At 44.7% G+C, this 22,811-nt stretch overlaps 1 long non-coding RNA gene across 1 annotated transcript; it reads left to right on the top strand.

The window, feature by feature from the left end:
• The first annotated feature begins 1,808 nt into the window (after positions 1-1,808).
• LOC134935202 (uncharacterized) lies at positions 1,809-20,958 on the top strand. Its single transcript, XR_010179981.1, has 3 exons — positions 1,809-2,026; positions 19,367-19,483; positions 19,763-20,958. It is a non-coding gene; the product is annotated as an uncharacterized LOC134935202 (long non-coding RNA).
• The last annotated feature ends 1,853 nt before the right edge of the window (positions 20,959-22,811 follow it).

Genomic DNA, 22,811 nt, shown 5'->3' with positions numbered 1-22,811 from the left:
GTCAACTGTCCGTTTTCAGGGAGTGTTTGAAAAAACGCAGGCGTGCCAAGAAAAACGCAGTCGTGGTTGGGAGAACGCAGGGCGTGTTTGTGACATCAAATCTGGAACTGAACAGTCTGAAGTGATCGCAAGCTAGGAGTAGGTCTAGAGCTACTCTGAAACTGCACAAATTTTTTTTGTAGTCGCTCTGCGATCCTTTTGTTCACACTTCTGCTAAGCTAAAATACACTCCCAGAGGGAGGCGGCTTAGCGTTTGCACGACTGCTAAAAACTGCTAGAGAGCAATCAACTTGGAATGACCACCTATATGTTACCAGGCGATCATCTCGGATCGGGTGGAACATTTGTACAGCCAAAAAAATGGAAGACTGCAGCTAACTTACAGACTCTTGTAAGCTGCAAATCTAATTTCTATTCTGAAACCCCAAACCACGGTAAGTAAATTTTTGGCTAATTCTGTTTTACATTTATTCTTATTGTGTTTCCATTGCGGATTCATTTACGTGTATATTTATCTTTCTTCTTCACAGACACGTAGCAGGAACCCTGCTATACTTCTGAGGGAAGACAAACGTTTCTGTCCCAAACCGCAAGGTACACAGCGGAGTGAATAGAAAAGCCAACGTTGTACTGGAGTACTGAAAAACGTCAAGCTACTGTAAGTATATCTATACCTCACTATTTATTCATGCATAATTTTGCTCTTGGATTTATCTTTTACTAGATAAAGAAACAGGTTTGAATCCATATTTCAGGATGCAAATGTATAATAACAGCTCGCAGAAGGCAGGGCCAGATTAACAATGGGGTGGATGGAGCTCCAGCTCCAGGCCTCCACATAAAAATAGGCCCATCATGCCGGCAACATGATGATGACCAGGCACACAGCTGGCCAAACAATCATAAGTATTAAAATAGGGTTTGTTTTTGTTTTTCTCACACAAAATTATGCATATTTTCTATGTTTATGTATTTAGGGAGACATTAGGGCTCATAGTGTATAGGGTGTAGACACCTATGGCTCTGGCCATACCCACACAGCACTAGTCACAGCTCCTCCCCTTCTCAGAATAGGCCTTTTAAAATTTTCAGCTCCAGGCCCATGTGGCCCTTAATCCGGCCCTGGCAGCAGGGCCCAGATTTTATGGAGCTGAAGGTCTAAATTTTGAACTGCTGCGTAGTATAGGCCGTTAGAGAGAGGCAAAAAAGTATTTTCACAAGGTAGTACAAGCAACGAGGATTAGCTGTCACGCCTGACATTACTATGTCTAAAAAAAATTGGACTTTTCAAAACTGCATATTCTTACATTGCACAGATGGTATACCTGACATTTAAATAGTTTAGAAAGCAGTGTAAGACTTTGGGTTCTATGTACCAAGTCTTAGGGAGAAATAAACTGGATGGAGATAAAGTACCAATCAACCAGCTCCTAAATGTCATTTTTCAAACACAGCCCGTAATATGGCATTAGGAGCTGATTGACTTGCACTTTCTAACCATCCACTTTATCTCTGTCCAAGGCTTAGTACATAGACCCCTATGAGATTTTATGTCCCTTAGTAAATCTCTGTTAACAAAATGCCTCCAAAAAACCTTGCAGTTTTATAAATACACACTCTATTACATTTCCCACAGAGCTGTTCATTTTTTTGCTTTGGGGTGTTGGGAGTGGCGGGGGGGGGGGGTAACTTCTACCAATTATTCATAATTTATAGTATGTTTACAATTATTACCATGGCAACTGCAGTGACATGACATATGAATACTTAGCTCCGCCCCCTCTGCCATAACTGCCAACTGAGATGCTGGTAACTGTCGGACGCAGACTGTCGGTCACACTCTCCTGGGAAGAATAAGAGACCAAAGGGTTTTTTTTAATTAGAAATTTTTATTTATTTATTTTTTTTACAGTGGACGCCAAATACAGTAGCAATTCCCCAGAAGAGCAATTTTTCAGAGGGAATACCGAATTATAGGAAAACCTACTGGAGAGATGACAGTCAGCTCCCGCTTCATGTTACAAAGGTACAACATTTTGCATTTAGTATATCTGAGATTGTACTTTTCAGTTCTTTCTAAACTCTGCTGCTGGTATTCTGGGGCAGATTTATTAAGCTCGGTGAAGTGATAAAGTAGAAGGTGATAAAGCACCAGCCAGTCAGCTCCTAACTGTCATTTTTGATACCCACCCTGTAACATGGCAGTTAGGAGCTGATTGGCTGGTCCTTTATCACCTTCCACTTTATCACTTCACCGAGCTTAGTAAATCTGCCCCTCTGTGTCTTACACAGATGCTTAAAGGGTAAATTTACTTAGAATCGTGTCTCACCCATGTTTGTCTGAGACACATTTTGAACTTCGATTTGAGCCAATACTCAAGTGTTTTGTCTCTGATAAAACTCTGTGATTTGCAAATTCAGACAAACACTGAGCTTAGTAAATTTACCACTATAACTGAACTTAAAGACTTTACAATCTCCCCATTTTGTGTTCTCTTCTAGGGGTGGACTATTCCACCCTGGATAATCCTACGAAGTGCGCCTAAGATGGCTGCCGCACCTGGTACCACTACCTTGTGAGGGTGGAATATACAACCCTTGGAGGGTATTACCCAAAATGCCTACACCAATCATGCAGTATTCTTTCTGTGTGCTCAAGGGTTTTTTTTTCTGTGTGGTTTATCTTTTGACTTAAATCTTCTGTATTATGTGCATTGTTTGAGTTCTAGTTGGTGCTGCGGATGGCTGCCTCGGTGCTGCTCTGCCAAGCAGCCTTCGTTTTTAGTCTTACATGTATAATATGTCTAATATGTCGAGTCTATTGTACAGTTGCAATGTGCAGTATGAACTCATACGTGTAATGTTTGTAATGTATGCTACGTTTTTCCCCCTTCTTATGCTATGTATTCCTCCTTCATGTTGATGCTTGGCGATGCATTGTACCACAAAGAATTTCTAGTGTACGTGAGTACACCTGGCCAATAAAGCTGATTCTGATTCGATTCTGATAATAAGTATATTGCGGTTAGGTAAATGTGCTATTATTTTGTCATTAAAGGGATTAATAAAAACTAAAATACAAATACCTCAGCAAAGATACATAGCTACGTCTTATGTTTGCATAAAGTAATCATTAAATGAAATCAATCAGCAATTACAGCCTGCCCACCTGGTATGTTTGGGAGACTACCAAATTTTGGGGTGCTCTCCCAGACTCCCCAAGATGAGTAGAACAGCCCCCTGGATTCACCTACTTCCCCATCAATGTGGGTGGTCAGGGGGCTCAATTATGAAATTTAGAGAGTACCGTGTCATCACAGCCCCACCCCTGCTGCAGAGTGCTGCAAATGAATGGCCCACGAACTCCACGCATTATCATTCCCTCATCAATATTGACCATTATTTAAAAATAACTTACTCCTCTAGACTCATCATAGCACCAACATTCAATGTAATTAACTCCATTACCTCATCCATACCCATTATTAACCCTAAACACAATCAGATTTTATATATATATATATATATATATATATATATATATATATATATATACAGGTTGAGTCTCCCTTATCCAAAATGCTTGGGACCAGAGGTATTTTGGATATTGGATTTTTCCGTATTTTGGAATAATTGCATACCATAATGAGATATCATGGTGATGGGACCTAAATCTAAGCACAGAATGTATTTATGTTACATATACACCTTATACACACAGCCTGAAGGTCATTTTAGCCAATATTTTTTTATAACTTTGTGCATTAAACAAAGTGTGTGTACATTCACACAATTCATTTATGTTTCATATACACCTTATACACACAGCCTGCAGGTCATTTAATACAATATTTTTAATAACTTTGTGTATTAAACAAAGTTTGTGTACATTGAGCCATCAAAAAACAAGGGTTTCACTATCTCACTCTCACTCAAAAAAGTCTGTATTTCGAAATATTCCATATTTCGGAATATTTGGATATGGCATACTCAACCTGTGTATATATATATATATATATATATATATATATATATATATATATATAAGTCCTTATTCTCCCACTCACAAACCTCAATAAAAGCAAAAACCTTTCATCAGCATAATCAAACCTAATTACCCTAGCTAACTTGCTAAGCATTAACTTGCTTCAACTATACTTACAAAAACTCCCATACCTTTAGTCCCTCTACCTTGAGCCTACATGGCTGAATTACATATTCAGCAGCATCCTGCTCCCACAGCCATAGATCAGCTGAGTCAGGATAGCATTAGGGTACCTGACCGTCCCTTTTAAGTGCAGAATACACCCCAACCCTTTGTCAGCATCAACTGACACCTGTCTGTGTCCATGTATACTACTGGCTATTACAATCTAATAGGCCATATTTTTCTTCACAAGCTAGTAAAAGTACCAAAACTTTTGGATTCTGGTCGTCCTATCTTCATCCAGCTTTCATCATCTCTCTTTGGTAAAATATTAACATTATGCATACATTTATTTAAACTTATAAATTGCATATTGCAATTTTTTTAAAATACTACCCTATGTTCGATATATTTTTGTTTATTTGTATTATTGTGAAAAATGGACAAAAAATAAGAACTAAACCCATCAATATTTAGTGCTTGAACAGTTATATTTTTTATTGATCAATGAATCAGCGCAGGCAGAACAATAGCTGTTGGTCACAAAAAGATCACTAGTGCTAACGACCGTAATTATAACTCTCTTGCATTTGCACTTGTCTCTGACCAACAACATATATTATATATTTCCTGGTAACATATTTAGAAACATAGAAACATAGAAACATAGAATTTGACGGCAGATAAGAACCACTTGGCCCATCTAGTCTGCCCCTTTTTTATTTTCTCCTTTAGGCAATCTCAACCCTTTTTTAACCTTGATTCTTTGTAAGGATATTCATATGCCTATCCCAAGCATGTTTAAATTGCTCTACAGTCTTAGCCTCTACCACCTCTGATGGGAGGCTATTCCACTTATCCACTACCCTTTCTGTGAAGTAATTTTTCCTTAAATTTCCCCTGAACCTCCCCCCCTCCAGTCTCAATGTATGCCCTCGAGTTCTAATACTTCTTTTCCTTTGAAGAATGTTTCCCTCCTGAACTTTGTTCAGACCCTTTATATATTTGTATATGCCATGGTCAGTGCATATTTTCATAAGTGCAATCATGCCCGTGCAGTACTCGGAATGCCTTAGAACGTCATCCCCGTCCTAAAATTCCAATACAAGGAGGTCAAAGTAAGAGAACTGCATGCGCCCACTTTTCCTACCATGAAAGGGGGTGCCTCTGGAGCCATGAGGGATACAGGGGGTCATGGCCGGATTAACAATGGGGCGGATGGAGCTGCAGCTCCAAGCCCCCCATTGAAAATAGGCCCACAGACCTCCCTGCAGTGCAGGTAGTAGCCAGTGCTGACAGGAAAAAAAAACATTTCCTGTCAGCACATACAGCAGATCCCTCACCTCCGGCTGCACATTCACCCCCACCCCAAACTGGGTAACCTGTGCCCTGACCTCTTCGTGTTGCAAGGGGGCGGGGCTTCGGATGGGCACGGGGGCGGAGCCTCGGAAATAGCTCCGAGACAGCAGCCTCCTGTCAAGACCCTTCCCCTCTTTCATGAGGCATGTTATTGTTGGGAAGCTGCAGCAGGAAAGGTAAGCTGCAGCAAAAGCATTTATGTTTTGATGGGCGAGGGGGCGGGGCTTCGGACGGGCATGGGGGCGGAGCCTCGGAGATAGCTCCGAGGCTCCGCCCTCGTGTCCGTCCGAAGCCCCGCTCCCTTGTCCATCAAAACATAAATGCTTTTGCTGCAGCTTACCTTTCCTGCTGCAGCTTCCCAACAATAACATGCCTCATGAAAGAGGGGAAGGGTCTTGACAGGAGGCTGCTGTCTTCTAGGAGAGCTGGGTCCCTGGATGTCAGAGCTGAGAGGGCATGCAAAACCATGTGAGTAGCAGCCCACACCAGACCCTGAGGTCTCCTATGTAAGTGGTGTCTATGTCAGTAAGTTTTGAGGGGTGTGTGTGTGTGTCACTGAGTAAGTAGTGTCTGTCAGTAAGTAGTGTCAGTAGGTTTTGCATTGTGTATGTGTCAGTAAGTAGTGTCAGTAAGTTTTGTATTGTGTCTGTGTCAGTAAGTTTTGCATTGTGTGTGTGTGTGTGTGTGTGTGTGTGTGTGTGTGTCAGTAAGTAGTGTCTGTTAGTAAGTGGTGTCTGTGTAAGTTTTGTGTTGTGCCGTGTGTCAGTATGTTTTGCATTGTGTGTGTGTGTCAGTCAGTCCTGCAAGTGTGGCGGTACACTCCGATACAGCGTACCATTAAGAATGTGTCCGCCAGTACGGCATACCCCCGCCACACTGTAAAACACCACCACCAAGCTCTTAGATCTTGCTCGGAGGCGCCGCCAGCACCTTCTTCCTTTTCCAGGAAAAGGACTGCTGCGAGCATGAAAGTGATGTCATCACCCTCCCGCACCTGGCAGACTGGCAGAGAAAAAGTGACGGTGGGGTGCCGGGCCAGCGGAGTGTGGGTGGTATTCAGTATACCAGTTGTTGGGATCCCGGCGCACAGTATACCGGCGCCGGAATCCCGACAACCGGCATACCGACACCTTTTCTCCCTCTTGGGGGTCCACGACCCCCCTGGAGGGAGGATAGCGTGGCGCTTACGCACGCCACCATGCCCGCAGCATGGCGAGCGCAGCGAGCCCTCAAGGGGCTAATTTGCGCTCGCCCTGCTGTCGGGAAGCCGGCGGTCAGGATCCCGGCGCCGGTATGCTGGCCGCCGGGGACCCGGCCGCCGGCAACTCTTACTACACCCCGGTGAGTAACTCTAATGGTCGGGACCCCTCCTCACAAGTACAATGAGGCGACACTCATGAGTTTTGCTGGTGCAGTAAGATTTATTGATCCAGAATCTTACTTAATAAATCTTACTGCACCAGCAAGACTCGGGAGTGCAGCCTCATTGTACTCTGTCCACAGCTTGAAAAACCAAAGGAGGGAACTGGAGCAAATATTCACATTATAACAGGATGAGTGCTGGGTACACATCTTATATATAATAATTTTTATTCTATAACCAGTGTCACATCCTGCTGTCCTTGTCTCTGTAGTCCGCAGGGACAGGCGGTGTCTGTGTCATGGATTCACATAATATATAACCACTCCACCTAGTGTCACATGGTCACATCCCTTAATGGCATGTGACCACGCCCACGGTGCGCAGGCACAGTACCACTGAGAAAAAAATTCTGTGTGCAGCACTGGTGTCAGTAAGAAGTGTCTGTCAGTAAGTAGTGTTTGTGTCAGTACATTTTGCATGGTGTCTGTGTCAGTAAGTTTTGTGTTGTGTTTGTGTGTCAGTAAGTAGTATTTTTGTCAGTATGTTTTGCATTGTGTGTGTGTCTGACAGTAAGTGGTGTCTATGTCAGTTAGTTTTGTGTTGTGTGTGTGTGTGCGTGTGTCAGTAAGTAGTGTCTATCAGTAGGTTTTGTACTGTGTGTGTCAGTAAGTAGTGTCTGTCAGTAGGATTGTACTGTGTGTGTCAGTAAGTAGTGTCTGTCAGTAAGTGGTGGGTGTCTGTGTCAGTAATACCCCTTTCACACCGCAAAAATAACCTGGTATAGACCGGGTATATTGCCGGGTCGACAAGTTTCGATGTGCGTTGTGAAAGGGGTCATGGGCAAATTCCGGGTTGCCTGACCCGGTAATTCGACCCGGGAATAAAGCAACCCGGGACCCGTTCACTGCATAGGGAGTGGCGGCGCGGAGATGATCTCATCTCCCAGCGCCACCTCCGCACCCGCCCCTGATGCCGACTCCATCTCCGCCCATGGATGGCAACCCGACCCAGCAAATTGCCGGGTCGAGTTGGCGGTGTGTAGGGTCCAATGCCGGGTCCCACCCAGGAATGGACCCATTTCCAATTCCCAGGTGGGACCCGGCATTGTGATGTGAGAGCGGTATAAGTATTGTGTTGTGTGTGTGTCAGTAAGTAATGTCTGAGTCAGTAAGTTTATCTGTGTTGTGCGTGTGTGTCAGTCAGTAATATCTATCAGTAAGTGGTGTCTGTGTCGGTAAGTTTTGTGTTGTGCGTGTTAGTAAGTAGTGTCTGTCAGTAAGTGGTGATTGTGTCAGTAAGCTTTGTGTTGTGTGTGCGTGTGTGTCAGTAAGTAGTGTCTGTCAGTAAGTGGTGACTGTGTTACTCACATGGCATAGGCCACACCCCCTATTTAGACCACACCCACACCACACTGATCACACCACCACATCACTAGTCACACCACTGCAGCGCTTCACACCTCCTGCCGAGGCATACAATAGGCCCTTCCTAAATTTCAGCTCCAGGCCCATATGGACCTTAATCTGGCACTGCAGGGGGTAACTATATATGTGCTGCAAATGTATTCTGATACTACGATAAAACCATTAAAACCTCTCCAATACAACGGTAACAACAAATCATCTTGCTCACGCAATTTTTTATTTGAATACACAAGCACATAAAAGCATAAAATACACCCACTAATAAAAAAAACAATGTCGGCGGAATATTCCTCGTTAATCGCAAAAGGATCGCTTGCGTTATTACCTATAACTCGGCCCTGGCCAGCCACAAACAATGCGATTTTTCCTAGAGGTGTATTCATTTGAGGTCTGGTCAGTGCACATTTTCAAAAGTTCAATCACTCCCTTACAGTACTCGGCCTGCCTCAGAACGCCCTCCCCGTCCTATCAGCCAGGTACAAGAAGGTCAAAGTAAGAGAGATGCATGCGCCCACTTTTCTGGCCATGCACAGAGTGAAGTTCCGCAGCTTACGCTATAAAAAGTAGTGTAGCACGCACTCTGCATCTCCTCCAAATCACCTGCAGACTACAACAACAACAACAACAACAACAACAACCAGATGAGCCTTTGGGATGCTGTGCAAGAACAGAAGCAGTTTCTGTCCCAAACCACAAGGTACACAGCAAAGTGAATAGAAAAGCCAACATTGTACTGGAGTACTGAAAAAGTCAAGCTACTGTAAGGTAATCTATACCCACTATTTATTAAAGTATAGTTTTGCAACTGGATTCATCTCACCCTATGATAAAGAAACAGGTTTGAATACATATTTCGGGATGCAAATGTATAATAACTAGAGATGTGCACTTGAAATTTTTCGGGTTTTGTGTTTTGGTTTTGGGTTCGGTTCCGCGGCCGTGTTTTGGGTTCGACCGCGTTTTGGCAAAACCTCACCGAATTTTTTTTGTCGGATTCGGGTGTGTTTTGGATTCGGGTGTTTTTTTTTAAAAACACAAAAAAACAGCTTAAATCATAGAATTTGGGGGTCATTTTGATCCCAAAGTATTATTAACCTCAAAAACCATAATTTCCACTAATTTTCAGTCTATTCTGAATACCTCACACCTCACAATATTATTTTTAGTCCTAAAATTTGCACCTAGGTCGCTGGATGACTGAGCTAAGCGACCCTAGTGGCCGACACAAACACCGTGCCCATCTAGGAGTGGCACTGCAGTGTCACGCAGGATGGCCCTTCCAAAAAACACTCCCCAAACAGCACATGACGCAAAGAAAAAAAGAGGCGCAATGAGGTGGCTGTGTGAGTAAGATAAGCGACCCTAGAGGCCGACACAAACACCGTGCCCATCTAGGAGTGGCACTGCAGTGTCACGCAGGATGGCCCTTCCAAAAAACCCTCCCCAAACAGCACATGACGCAAAGAAAAAAAGAGGCGCAATGAGGTAGCTGTGTGAGTAAGATAAGCGACCCTAGTGGCCGACACAAACACCGGGCCCATCTAGGAGTGGCACTGCAGTGTCACGCAGGATGGCCCTTCCAAAAAACCCTCCCCAAACAGCACATGACGCAAAGAAAAAAAGAGGCGCAATGAGGTAGCTGTGTGAGTAAGATAAGCGACCCTAGTGGCCGACACAAACACCGGGCCCATCTAGGAGTGGCACTGCAGTGTCACGCAGGATGGCCCTTCCAAAAAACACTCCCCAAACAGCACATGACGCAAAGAAAAAAAGAGGCGCAATGAGGTAGCTGTGTGAGTAAGATAAGCGACCCTAGTGGCCGACACAAACACCGGGCCCATCTAGGAGTGGCACTGCAGTGTCACGCAGGATGGCCCTTCCAAAAAACCCTCCCCAAACAGCACATGACGCAAAGAAAAAAAGAGGCGCAATGAGGTAGCTGTGTGAGTAAGATAAGCGACCCTAGTGGCCGACACAAACACCGTGCCCATCTAGGAGTGTCACTGCAGTGTCACGCAGGATGGCCCTTCCAAAAAACCCTCCCCAAACAGCACATGACGCAAAGAAAAAAAGAGGCGCAATGAGGTAGCTGTGTGAGTAAGATAAGCGACCCTAGTGGCCGACACAAACACCGTGCCCATCTAGGAGTGGCACTGCAGTGTCACGCAGGATGGCCCTTCCAAAAAACCCTCCCCAAACAGCACATGACGCAAAGAAAAAAAGAGGCGCAATGAGGTAGCTGTGTGAGTAAGATAAGCGACCCTAGTGGCCGACACAAACACCGGGCCCATCTAGGAGTGGCACTGCAGTATCACGCAGGATGGCCCTTCCAAAAAACATTCCACAAACAGCACATGACGCAAAGAAAAATGAAAGAAAAAAGAGGTGCAAGATGGAATTGTCCTTGGGCCCTCCCACCCACCCTTATGTTGTATAAACAGGACATGCACACTTTAACCAACCCATCATTTCAGTGACAGGGTCTGCCACACGACTGTGACTGAAATGACGGGTTGGTTTGGACCCCCACCAAAAAAGAAGCAATTAATCTCTCCTTGCACAAACTGGCTCTACAGAGGCAAGATGTCCACCTCATCATCATCCTCCGATATATCACCGTGTACATCCCCCTCCTCACAGATTATCAATTCGTCCCCACTGGAATCCACCATCTCAGCTCCCTGTGTACTTTGTGGAGGCAATTGCTGCTGGTCAATGTCTCCACGGAGGAATTGACTATAATTAATTTTAATGAACATCATCTTCTCCACATTTTCTGGATGTAACCTCGTACGCCGATTGCTGACAAGGTGAGCGGCGGCACTAAACACTCTTTCGGAGTACACACTTGTGGGAGGGCAACTTAGGTAGAATAAAGCCAGTTTGTGCAAGGGCCTCCAAATTGCCTCTTTTTCCTGCCAGTATAAGTACGGACTGTGTGACGTGCCTACTTGGATGCGGTCACTCATATAATCCTCCACCATTCTTTCAATGGTGAGAGAATCATATGCAGTGACAGTAGACGACATGTCCGTAATCGTTGTCAGGTCCTTCAGTCCGGACCAGATGTCAGCATCAGCAGTCGCTCCAGACTGCCCTGCATCACCGCCAGCGGGTGGGCTCGGAATTCTGAGCCTTTTCCTCGCACCCCCAGTTGCGAGAGAATGTGAAGGAGGAGATGTTGACAGGTCGCGTTCCGCTTGACTTGACAATTTTGTCACCAGCAGGTCTTTGAACCCCAGCAGACTTGTGTCTGCCGGAAAGAGAGATCCAAGGTAGGCTTTATATCTAGGATCGAGCACGGTGGCCAAAATGTAGTGCTCTGATTTCAACAGATTGACCACCCGTGAATCCTTGTTAAGCGAATTAAGGGCTCCATCCACAAGTCCCACATGCCTAGCGGAATCGCTCCGTGTTAGCTCCTCCTTCAATGTCTCCAGCTTCTTCTGCAAAAGCCTGATGAGGGGAATGACCTGACTCAGGCTGGCAGTGTCTGAACTGACTTCACGTGTGGCAAGTTCAAAGGGCATCAGAACCTTGCACAACGTTGAAATCATTCTCCACTGCGCTTGAGACAGGTGCATTCCACCTCCTATATCGTGCTCAATTGTATAGGCTTGAATGGCCTTTTGCTGCTCCTCCAACCTCTGAAGCATATAGAGGGTTGAATTCCACCTCGTTACCACTTCTTGCTTCAGATGATGGCAGGGCAGGTTCAGTAGTTTTTGGTGGTGCTCCAGTCTTCTGTACGTGGTGCCTGTACGCCGAAAGTGTCCCGCAATTCTTCTGGCCACCGACAGCATCTCTTGCACGACCCTGTCGTTTTTAAAAAATTCTGCACCACCAAATTCAAGGTATGTGCAAAACATGGGACGTGCTGGAATTTGCCCATATTTAATGCACACACAATATTGCTGGCGTTGTCCGATGCCACAAATCCACAGGAGAGTCCAATTGGGGTAAGCCATTCCGCGATGATCTTCCTCAGTTGCCGTAAGAGGTTTTCAGCTGTGTGCGTATTCTGGAAAGCGGTGATACAAAGCGTAGCCTGCCTAGGAAAGAGTTGGCGTTTGCGAGATGCTGCTACTGGTGCCGCCGCTGCTGTTCTTGCGGCGGGAGTCCATACATCTACCCAGTGGGCTGTCACAGTCATATAGTCCTGACCCTGCCCTGCTCCACTTGTCCACATGTCCGTGGTTAAGTGGACATTGGGTACAACTGCATTTTTTAGGACACTGGTGAGTCTTTTTCTGATGTCCGTGTACATTCTCGGTATCGCCTGCCTAGAGAAGTGGAACCTAGATGGTATTTGGTAATGGGGGCACACTGCCTCAATAAATTGTCTAGTTCCCTGTCAACTAACGGCGGGTACCGGACGCACGTCTAACACCAACATAGTTGTCAAGGCCTCAGTTATCCGCTTTGCAGCAGGATGACTGCTGTGATATTTCATCTTCCTCGCAAAGGACTGTTGGACAGTCAATTGCTTACTGGAAGTAGTACAAGTGGGCTTACGACTTCCCCTCTGGGATGACGATCAACTCCCAGCAGCAATAACAGCAGCGCCAGCAGCAGTAGGCATTACACTCAAGGATGCATCGGAGGAATCCCAGGCAGGAGAGGACTCGTCAGAATTGCCAGTGACATGGCCTGCAGGACTATTGGCATTCCTGGGTAAGGAGGAAATTGACACTGAGGGAGTTGGTGGGGTGGTTTGCGTGAGCTTGGTTACAAGAGGAAGGGATTTACTGGTCAGTGGACTGCTTCCGCTGTCACCCAAAGTTTTTGAACTTGTCACTGACTTATTATGAATGCGCTGCAGGTGACGTATAAGGGAGGATGTTCCGAGGTGGTTAACGTCCTTACCCCTACTTATTACAGCTTGACAAAGGCAACACACGGCTTGACAAATGTTGTCCGCATTTCTGGTGAAATACTTCCACACCGAAGAGCTGATTTTTTTTGTATTTTGACCAGGCATGTCAATGGCCCTATTCCTCCCACGGACAACAGGTGTCTCCCCGGGTGCCTGACTTAAACAAACCACCTCACCATCAGAATCCTCCTGGTCAATTTCCTCCCCAGCGCCAGCAACACCCATATCCTCCTCATCCTGGTGTACTTCAACACTGGCATCTTCAATCTGACTATCAGGAACTGGACTGCGGGTGCTCCTTCCAGCACTTGCAGGGGGCGTGCAAATGGTGGAAGGCGCATGCTCTTCACGTCCCGTGTTGGGAAGGTCAGGCATCGCAACCGACACAATTGGACTCTCCTTGTGGATTTGGGATTTCGAAGAACGCACAGTTCTTTGCGGTGCTTTTGCCAGCTTGAGTCTTTTCAGTTTTCTAGCGAGAGGCTGAGTGCTTCCATCCTCATGTGAAGCTGAACCACTAGCCATGAACATAGGCCAGGGCCTCAGCCGTTCCTTGCCACTCCGTGTGGTAAATGGCATATTGGCAAGTTTACGCTTCTCCTCCGACAATTTTATTTTAGGTTTTGGAGTCCTTTTTTTACTGATATTTGGTGTTTTGGATTTGACATGCTCTGTACTATGACATTGGGCATCGGCCTTGGCAGACGACGTTGCTGGCATTTCATCGTCTCGCCATGACTAGTGGCAGCAGCTTCAGCACGAGGTGGAAGTGGATCTTGATCTTTCCCTAATTTTGGAACCTCAACATTTTTGTTCTCCATATTTTAATAGGCACAACTAAAAGGCACCTCAGGTAAACAATGGAGATGGATGGATACTAGTATACTTATGGATGGACTGCCGAGTGCCGACACAGAGGTAGCTACAGCCGTGGACTAACGTACTGTGTCTGCTGCTAATATAGACTGGATGATTGATAATGAGATGAAATCAATATATATATGTATGTATATATAATATCACTAGTACTGCAGCCGGACAGGTAGATAATATATTTATTAGGTAATGATGACTGATGACGGACCTGCTGGACACTGTCAGCTCAGCAGCACCGCAGACTGCTACAGTAAGCTACTATACTATAGTAGTATGTACAAAGAAGAAAGAAAAAAAAAAACCACGGGTAGGGGGTATACAATTATGGATGGACTGCCGAGTGCCGACACAGAGGTAGCTACAGCCGTGGACTACCGTACTGTGTCTGCTGCTAATATAGACTGGATGATAATGAGATGAAATCAATATATATATATGTATGTATATATAATATCACTAGTACTGCAGCCGGACAGGTAGATAATATATTTATTAGGTAATGATGACTGATGACGGACCTGCTGGACACTGTCAGCTCAGCAGCAGCGCAGACTGCTACAGTAAGCTACTATACTATAGTAGTATGTACAAAGAAGAAAGAAAAAAAAACCACGGGTAGGTGGTATACAATTATGGATGGACTGCCGAGTGCCGACACAGAGGTAGCTACAGCCGTGGACTAACGTACTGTGTCTGCTGCTAATATAGACTGGATGGGGGAAATTTACTAAGCTCCCGATTTTGACCGAGATGCCGTTTTTTCATCAAAGTGTCATCTCGGTAATTTACTAAGCACTAATCACGGCAGTGATGAGGGCATTCGTAATTTTTTGCAAGTTCAGGTAAAAAATTACGAATGAATACACCATCGGTCAAAACGCGGCTGTTTAAGTATGAATCTCGGTCATTTACTAAGAAGTGCAAAGCAAAAAAACACAAAACACTGCCGTGAAAAATTACAACTCGTAAAAAAGTGCTAAAAAAAAACAGACCTGCTTTTTTTTTCCGTGATTTGATAGGCATGCAGGGATCCATGAGATCCGTGCATGTATCTCAGTTGGAAGGGGTGGGAAAGTGCTTATTTTTACAAAAAAAATTGCGTGGGGTCCCCCCTCCTAAGCATAACCAGCCTCGGGCTCTTTGAGCCGATCCTGGTTGCAGAAATATGTGAAAAAAAATGACAGGGGTTCCCCCATATTTAAGCAACCAGCATCGGGCTCTGCGCCTGGTCCTGGTCCCAAAAATACGGGGGACAAAAAGAGTAGGGGTCCCCCGTATTTTTAAAACCAGCACCGGGCTCCACTAGCTGGACAGATAATGCCACAGCCGGGGGTCACTTTTATATAGTGCCCTGCGGCCGTGGCATCAAAAATCCAACTAGTCACCCCTGGCCGGGGTACCCTGGGGGAGTGGGGACCCCTTCAATCAAGGGGTCCCCCCCCCCAGCCACCCAAGGGCCAGGGGTGAAGCCCGAGGCTGTCCCCCCCCATCCAATGGGCTGCGGATGGGGAGGCTGATAGCCTTTGTTGTAAAAGAAAAGATATTGTTTTTAGTAGCAGTACTACAAGGCCCAGCAAGCCTCCCCCGCATGCTGGTACTTGGAGAACCACAAGTACCAGCATGCGACGGAAAAACGGGCCCGCTGGTACCTGTAGTACTACTACTAAAAAAATACCCAAAAAAAGACAAGACACACACACCGTGAAAGTATAATTTTATTACATACATACACACATACATACATACTTACCTTAAGTTCCCACGCAGGTCGGTCCTCTTCTCCAGTAGAACCCAAGGGGTACCTGTTGAAGAAATTATACTCACGAGATCCAGGGGTCCAGGCTCCTCGGCAAATCCAGGGTTAATCCACGTACTTGAAAAAAAAAAAAAAAAACGGTGTCCCGACCACGAACTGAAAGGGGACCCATGTTTGCACATGGGTCACCTTTCCACGAATGCCAGAAACCCACTTTGACTTCTGTCTAAGTGGGTTTCTGCAGCCAATCAGGGAGCGCCACGTTGTAGCACTCTCCTGATCAGCTGTGTGCTCCTGTCCTCACTGACAGGCAGCACACGGCAGTGTTACAATGTAGCGCCTATGCGCTACATTGTAACCAATGATGGGAACTTTCAGCTCAGCGGTGACGTCACTTTAGGTCAACCGCAGGGCAGAAAGTTCCCATCATTGGTTACAATGTAGCGCATAGGCGCTACATTGTAACACTGCCGTGTGCTGCCTGTCAGTGAGGACAAGAGCACACAGCCGATCAGGAGAGTGCTACAACGTGGCACTCCCTGATTGGCTGAAGAAACCCACTTAGACATCAGTCAGAGTGGGTTTCTGGCATTCGTGGAAAGGAGTCCCATGTGAAAACATGGGGCCCCTTTCAGTTCGTGGCTCGGCTTTCCGTTTTCTTATTTTATGCAAGTACGTGGATTACCCCTGGATTTCCCGAGGAGCCTGGACCCCTGGATCTCGTGAGTATAATTTCTTCAACAGGTACCCCTTGGATTCTACTGGAGAAGAGGACCGACCTGCGTGTGAACATAAGGTAAGTATGTATGTATGTTTGTGTGGATGTATGTAATAAATCTTTACTTTCACGGTGTGTGTGTCTTGTCTTTTTTTGGGTATTTTTTTAGTAGTAGTACTACAGGTACCAGCGGGCCCGTTTTTCCGTCGCATGCTGGTACTTGTGGTTCTCCAAGTACCAGCATGCGGGGGAGGCTTGCTGGGCCTTGTAGTACTGCTACTAAAAACAATATCTTTTCTTTTACAACAAAGGCTATCAGCCTCCCCATCCGCAGCCCATTGGATGGGGGGGACAGCCTTGGGCTTCACCCCTGGCCCTTGGGTGGCTGGGGGGGGGGACCCCTTGATTGAAGGGGTCCCCACTCCCCCAGGGTACCCCGGCCAGGGGTGACTAGTTGGATTTTTGATGCCACGGCCGCAGGGCACTATATAAAAGTGACCCCCGGCTGTGGCATTATCTGTCCAGCTAGTGGAGCCCGGTGCTGGTTTTAAAAATACGGGGGACCCCTACTCTTTTTGTCCCCCGTATTTTTGGGACCAGGACCAGGCGCAGAGCCCGATGCTGGTTGCTTAAATATGGGGGAACCCCTGTCATTTTTTTCCCCATATTTTTGCAACCAGGATCTGCTCAAAGAGCCCGAGGCTGGTTATGCTTAGGAGGGGGGACCCCACGCATTTTTTTTTATTATTTTACAGTGTTTAATTAAAAAAAAAAAAAAAAACCCAGCACGGATCACACAGATCCGGCCGAGATTGATTGTAAAAAAAGTCGGCAGTGTTTTGCTAATCACTGCCGTAAAAATAGGTAAAAAACCACGAATGACATCGACATCGGAAGAAAAGAAAAACCCGAATACGACAGCTTAGTAAATCCATCGTAATCAATTCAAAAAGTTGCAGTTTTACACTGTCGATGTCATTCGTGATTGAACTTTGACCTTTTTTCGGAAATTACGAATCTTAGTAAATTTACCCCGATGATTGATAATGAGATGAAATCAATATATATATATATATGTATGTATATATAATATCACTAGTACTGCAGCCGGACAGGTAGATAATATATTTATTAGGTAATGATGACTGATGACGGACCTGCTGGACACTGTCAGCTCAGCAGCACCGCAGACTGCAACAGTAAGCTACTATACTATAGTAGTATGTACAAAGAAGAAAGAAAAAAAAAAAAACACGGGTAGGTGGTATACAATTATGGATGGACTCCCGAGTGCCGACACAGAGGTAGCTACAGCCGTGGACTAACGTACTGTGTCTGCTGCTAATATAGACTGGATGATTGATAATGAGATGAAATCAATATATATATGTATGTATATATAATATCACTAGTACTGCAGCCGGACAGGTAGATAATATATTTATTAGGTAATGATGACTGATGACGGACCTGCTGGACACTGTCAGCTCAGCAGCACCGCAGACTGCTACAGTAAGCTACTATACTCTATAGTAGTATGTACAAAGAAGAAAGAAAAGAAAAAAACCACGGGTAGGTGGTATACAATTATGGATGGACTGCCGAGTGCCGACACAGAGGTAGCTACAGCCGTGGACTAACGTACTGTGTCTGCTGCTAATATAGAGTCTAGACTGGATGATAAATTATTGATAATGAGATGAAATCAATATAATATCACTAGTACTGCAGCCGGACAGGTACTATATATATTTATTATGTAATGACTGATGACGGACCTGCTGGACACTGTCAGGTCAGCACAGCACCGCAGACTGCTACAGTAAGCTACTATAGTAGTATGTATAAAGAAGAATGAAAAAAAAAAAAACCACGGGTAGGTGGTATACAATATTATATATATATATATATTATATACAATTATATATATATATATATATATATATATATTAAACTGGTGGTGATTGATTATTAAACTGGTGGTCACTTCAGGTCACGTTGCAACTTGCAACTAGTACTCCGAGGCCTAAGCAGACAATCACAAAATATATTATTATACTGGTGGTCAGTGTGGTCACAACAATGGCAGTGTGGCACTGACTCTGGCAGCAAAAGTGTGCACTGTACGTTATATGTACTCCTGAGTCCTGCTCTCAGACTCTAACTGCTCCCCACTGTCAGTGTCTCCCCCACAAGTCAGATAATACACTTACAGTCACACTATCTATTATCTAATCTATAAATATCACTTCAGCAAGTAGTATAGTAGTATACAGTATAGTAGTACTCCTCCTAATAATGCTCCCCAAAATACTGTGTCTCTCTCTTCTCTAAACGGAGAGGACGCCAGCCACGTCCTCTCCCTATGACTCTCAATGCACGTGTGAAAATGGCGGTGACGCGCGGCTCCTTATATAGAATCCGAGTCTCGCGATAGAATCCGAGCCTCGCGAGAATCCGACAGCGTGATGATGACGTTCGGGCGCGCTCGGGTTAGCCGAGCAAGGCGGGAAGATCCGAGCCTGCTCGGACCCGTGTAAAAAACCTGAAGTTCGGGCGGGTTCGGATTCAGAGGAACCGAACCCGCTCATCTCTAATAATAACAGCTCGCAGCAGGGCCCAGATTTTATGGAAATGAAGGCCTAAGTTTTGAACTTCTGCAGGGGGTAAGTGTCCAACAGCAAGGCCGGAGATTGCATCTCCTTTTTGTTTAAAGCTATTCCAGTCCTTTAAATGTAGAGACTTTGCAATCATCATGACAAAGACTGTCCAGGATCTTCATCAATGAGATTGACATTTTTACTACTAACAAAATCTTTAATTAATATAAGCACTATATGTTACTAGGCGATCATCTCGGATCGGGTGGAACATTTGTACGGCCAGGAAAATGGAAGACTGCAGCTGACTTACAGACTCTTGTAAACTGCAAATCTGATTTCTATTCTGAAACCCCAAACCACGGTAAGTCAATTTTTGGCTAATTCTATTTCACATTTACTCTTATTGGGGGAGATGTACTAAGCCTGAAAAGTGATAAATATCACTGTGATAAAGCACCAGCCAATCGGCTCATCTGCCATGTCATAGGCTGTGTTTGAAAAATGACAGTTAGGAGCCGATTGGCTGGTGCTTTATCACAGTGATATTTATCACTTTTCAAGCTTAGTACATCTGGCCCATTGTGTTTCCATTGTGGATTCATTTACCTATATAGTAATTTTTCTCTTCACATATATGTAGCGGGAACCCTGCTGTACCTCTGAGGGAAGACAAACGTTCCTGTGAAGCCGCGATTCCCACTCTGGCCTAGAAGAAAATGGCGGCATGCTGCTAAGAGGTATATTTGGTTTATTTACTAATCAAAACCTTGTTATAACCCATAAAACCAGTAAAACCTCTCCAATATAGCGGTAACAACAAATCATCTTGCTCACGCAATTTTTTTATTTGCATACACAAGCACATAAAAGCATAAAATACACCCACTAATCAATAAATAAACATCGGTGGAATATTCCTTGTTAATCGCAAAAGGATCGCTTGCGTTATTACCTAAAACTCGGCGTTGGCCAGCCACAAACAATACTTTCTTTTTAGAGGTGTATTCGTTTATGCTCTGGTCAGTGCACATTTTCCAAAGTTCAATCACACCCTTACAGTACTCGGCCTGCCTCAGAACGCCCTCCCCGTCCTATCAGCCAGGTACAAGAAAGTCAAAGTAAGAGAGATGCATGCGCCCACTTTTCTGGCCATGCACAGAGTGAAGTCCCGCAGCTTACGCTATGAAAACTAGTGTAGCACGCACTCTGCGTCTGCTCCAAATCGCCTGCAGACTACAACAACAACAACCAGATGAGCCTTTGGGATGCTGTGCAAGAACAAAAGCAGTTTCTGTCACAAACCACAAGGTACACAGCAAAGTGAATAGAAAGCCAACGTTGTGCTGGAGTGCTGAAAAAGTCAAGCTACTGTAAGGTAATCTATACCCACTATTTATTAAAGTTTAGTTTTGCAACTGGATTCATCTCACCCTATGATAAAGAAACAGGTTTGAATCCATATTTCGGGATGAAAATGTATAATAACAGCTCGCAGCAGGGCCCAGATTTTATTGAAATGAAGGCCTAAGTTTTGAACTGCTGCAAGGAGTAAGTGTCCAACAGCAAGGCCGGAGATTGCATCTCCTTCTTGTTTAAAGCTATTCTAGTCCTTTAAATGTAGAGACTTTGCAATCATCATGAAAAAGACCGTCCAGGATCTTCATCATTGAGATTGCAATTTTTACTACTAACAAGTTCTTTAATCAATCTCAGCACTATATGTTTCCAGGCGATCATCTCGGATCGGGTAGAACATTTGTACGGCCAGAAAAATGGAAGACTACAGCTGACTTACAGACTCTTGTAAGCTGCAAATCTAATTTCTATTCTGAAACCCCAAACCACAGTAAGAACATTTTTGGCTAATTCTATTTCACATTTACGCTTATTGTGTTTCAATTGCGATTTCATTTACCTATATAGTTACCTTTCCTCTTTACAGATACGTAGCGGGAACCCTGCTGTACCTCTGAGGAAATACAAAAGTGTTTGTGAAGCCACGATCCGCTCTCTGGCCAAGTAGAAAATGGCATCATGCTGCTAAGAGGTAAGCTTGGTTAATTTACTAATTAAAACCCTGTTCTAACCTATAAAACCAGTAAAACCTCTCCAATAAGGCGGTAACAACAAATCATCTTGCTCACGCAATTTTTTATTTGCATACACAAGCACATAAAAGCATAAAATACACCTACTAATCAATAAATCAATGTCGTCGGAATATTCCACGTTAATCGCAAAAGGATCGCTTGCGTTAATACCTATAACTTGGCACTGGCCAGCCACAAACAAAACTTTCTTTTCTAGAGGCGTATTCGTTTGTGCCATGGTCAGTGCACATTTTCCAAAGTTCAATCACACCCTTACAGTACTCGGCCTTCCTCAGATCGCCCTCCCTGTCCTATCAGCCAGGTACAAGAAGGTCAAAGTAAGAGAGCTGCATGCGCCCACTTTTCTGGCCATGCACAGAGTAAAGTCCCGCAGCTTTCGCTATGAAAACTTGTGTAGCACGCACTCTGCATCTGCTCCAAATCTCCTGCAGACTACAACAACAACAACCAGATGAGCCTTTGGGATGCTGTGCAAGAACAGAAGCAGTTTCTGTCCCAAACCACAAGGTACACAGCAAAGTGAATAGAAAAGCCAACGTTGTACTGGAGTACTAAAAAAGTCAAGCTACTGTAAGGTAATCTATACCCACTATTTATTAAAGTATAGTTTTGCAATTGGATTCATCTCACCCTATGATAAAGAAACAGGTTTGAATCCATATTTCGGGATGCAAATGTATAATAACAGCTCGCAGCAGGGCCCAGATTTTATGGAAATGAAGGCCTAAGTTTTGAACTTCTGCAGGGGGTAAGTGTCCAACAGCAAGGCCAGAGATTGCATCTCCTTTTTGTTTAAAGCTATTCTAGTCCTTTAAATGTAGAGACTTTGCAATCCTCATGACAAAGACTGTCCAGGATCTTCATCATTGAGATTGACATTTTTACTACTAACAAAATCTTTAATTAATTTAAGCACTATATGTTTCCAGGCGATCATTTCGGATCGGGTGGAACATTTGCACGGCCAGGAAAATGGAAGACTGCAGCTGACTTACAGACTCTTGTAAACTGCAAATCTGATTTCTATTCTGAAACCCCAAACCACGGATAAGTACATTTTTGGCTAATTCTATTTCACATTTACTCTTATTGTGTTTCCATTGCGGATTCATTTACCTATATAGTAACTTTTTCTCTTCACATATATATGTAGCGGGAACCCTGCTGTACCTCTGAGGGAAGACAAACGTGCCTGTGAAGCCGCGATCCCCACTCTGGCCTAGTAGAAAATGGTGTCATGCTGCTAAGAGATACATTTGGTTTATTTACTAATCAAAACCTTGTTATAACTAGAGATGAGGGGGTTTGGTTCGTTGAGATCCGAACACCCCCGAACTTCACCTATTTTACACGGTTCCGAGGCAGCCTCAGATCTTCCTGCCTTGCTCGGTTAACCCGATCGCTGCCGAACGTCATCATCCCGCTGTCGGTTCTCGCGAGATTCGTATTCTATATAAAGAGCCGCGCCTCCCCGCCATTTTCACTTGTGCATTGGAGATTGAACGGAGAGGACGTGGCTACATTCTCTCCCTGAGAAGCTCCATATCTGTGCTCATTGTGCTGCAAATATCTGTGCTC

This window comes from Pseudophryne corroboree, chromosome 6 (genome assembly GCF_028390025.1).
Source record: "Pseudophryne corroboree isolate aPseCor3 chromosome 6, aPseCor3.hap2, whole genome shotgun sequence".
Taxonomy (NCBI): domain Eukaryota; kingdom Metazoa; phylum Chordata; class Amphibia; order Anura; family Myobatrachidae; genus Pseudophryne; species Pseudophryne corroboree.
Note: the sequence above shows the minus strand (reverse complement) of the source record. Positions and strands in the feature narration are given on the sequence as shown.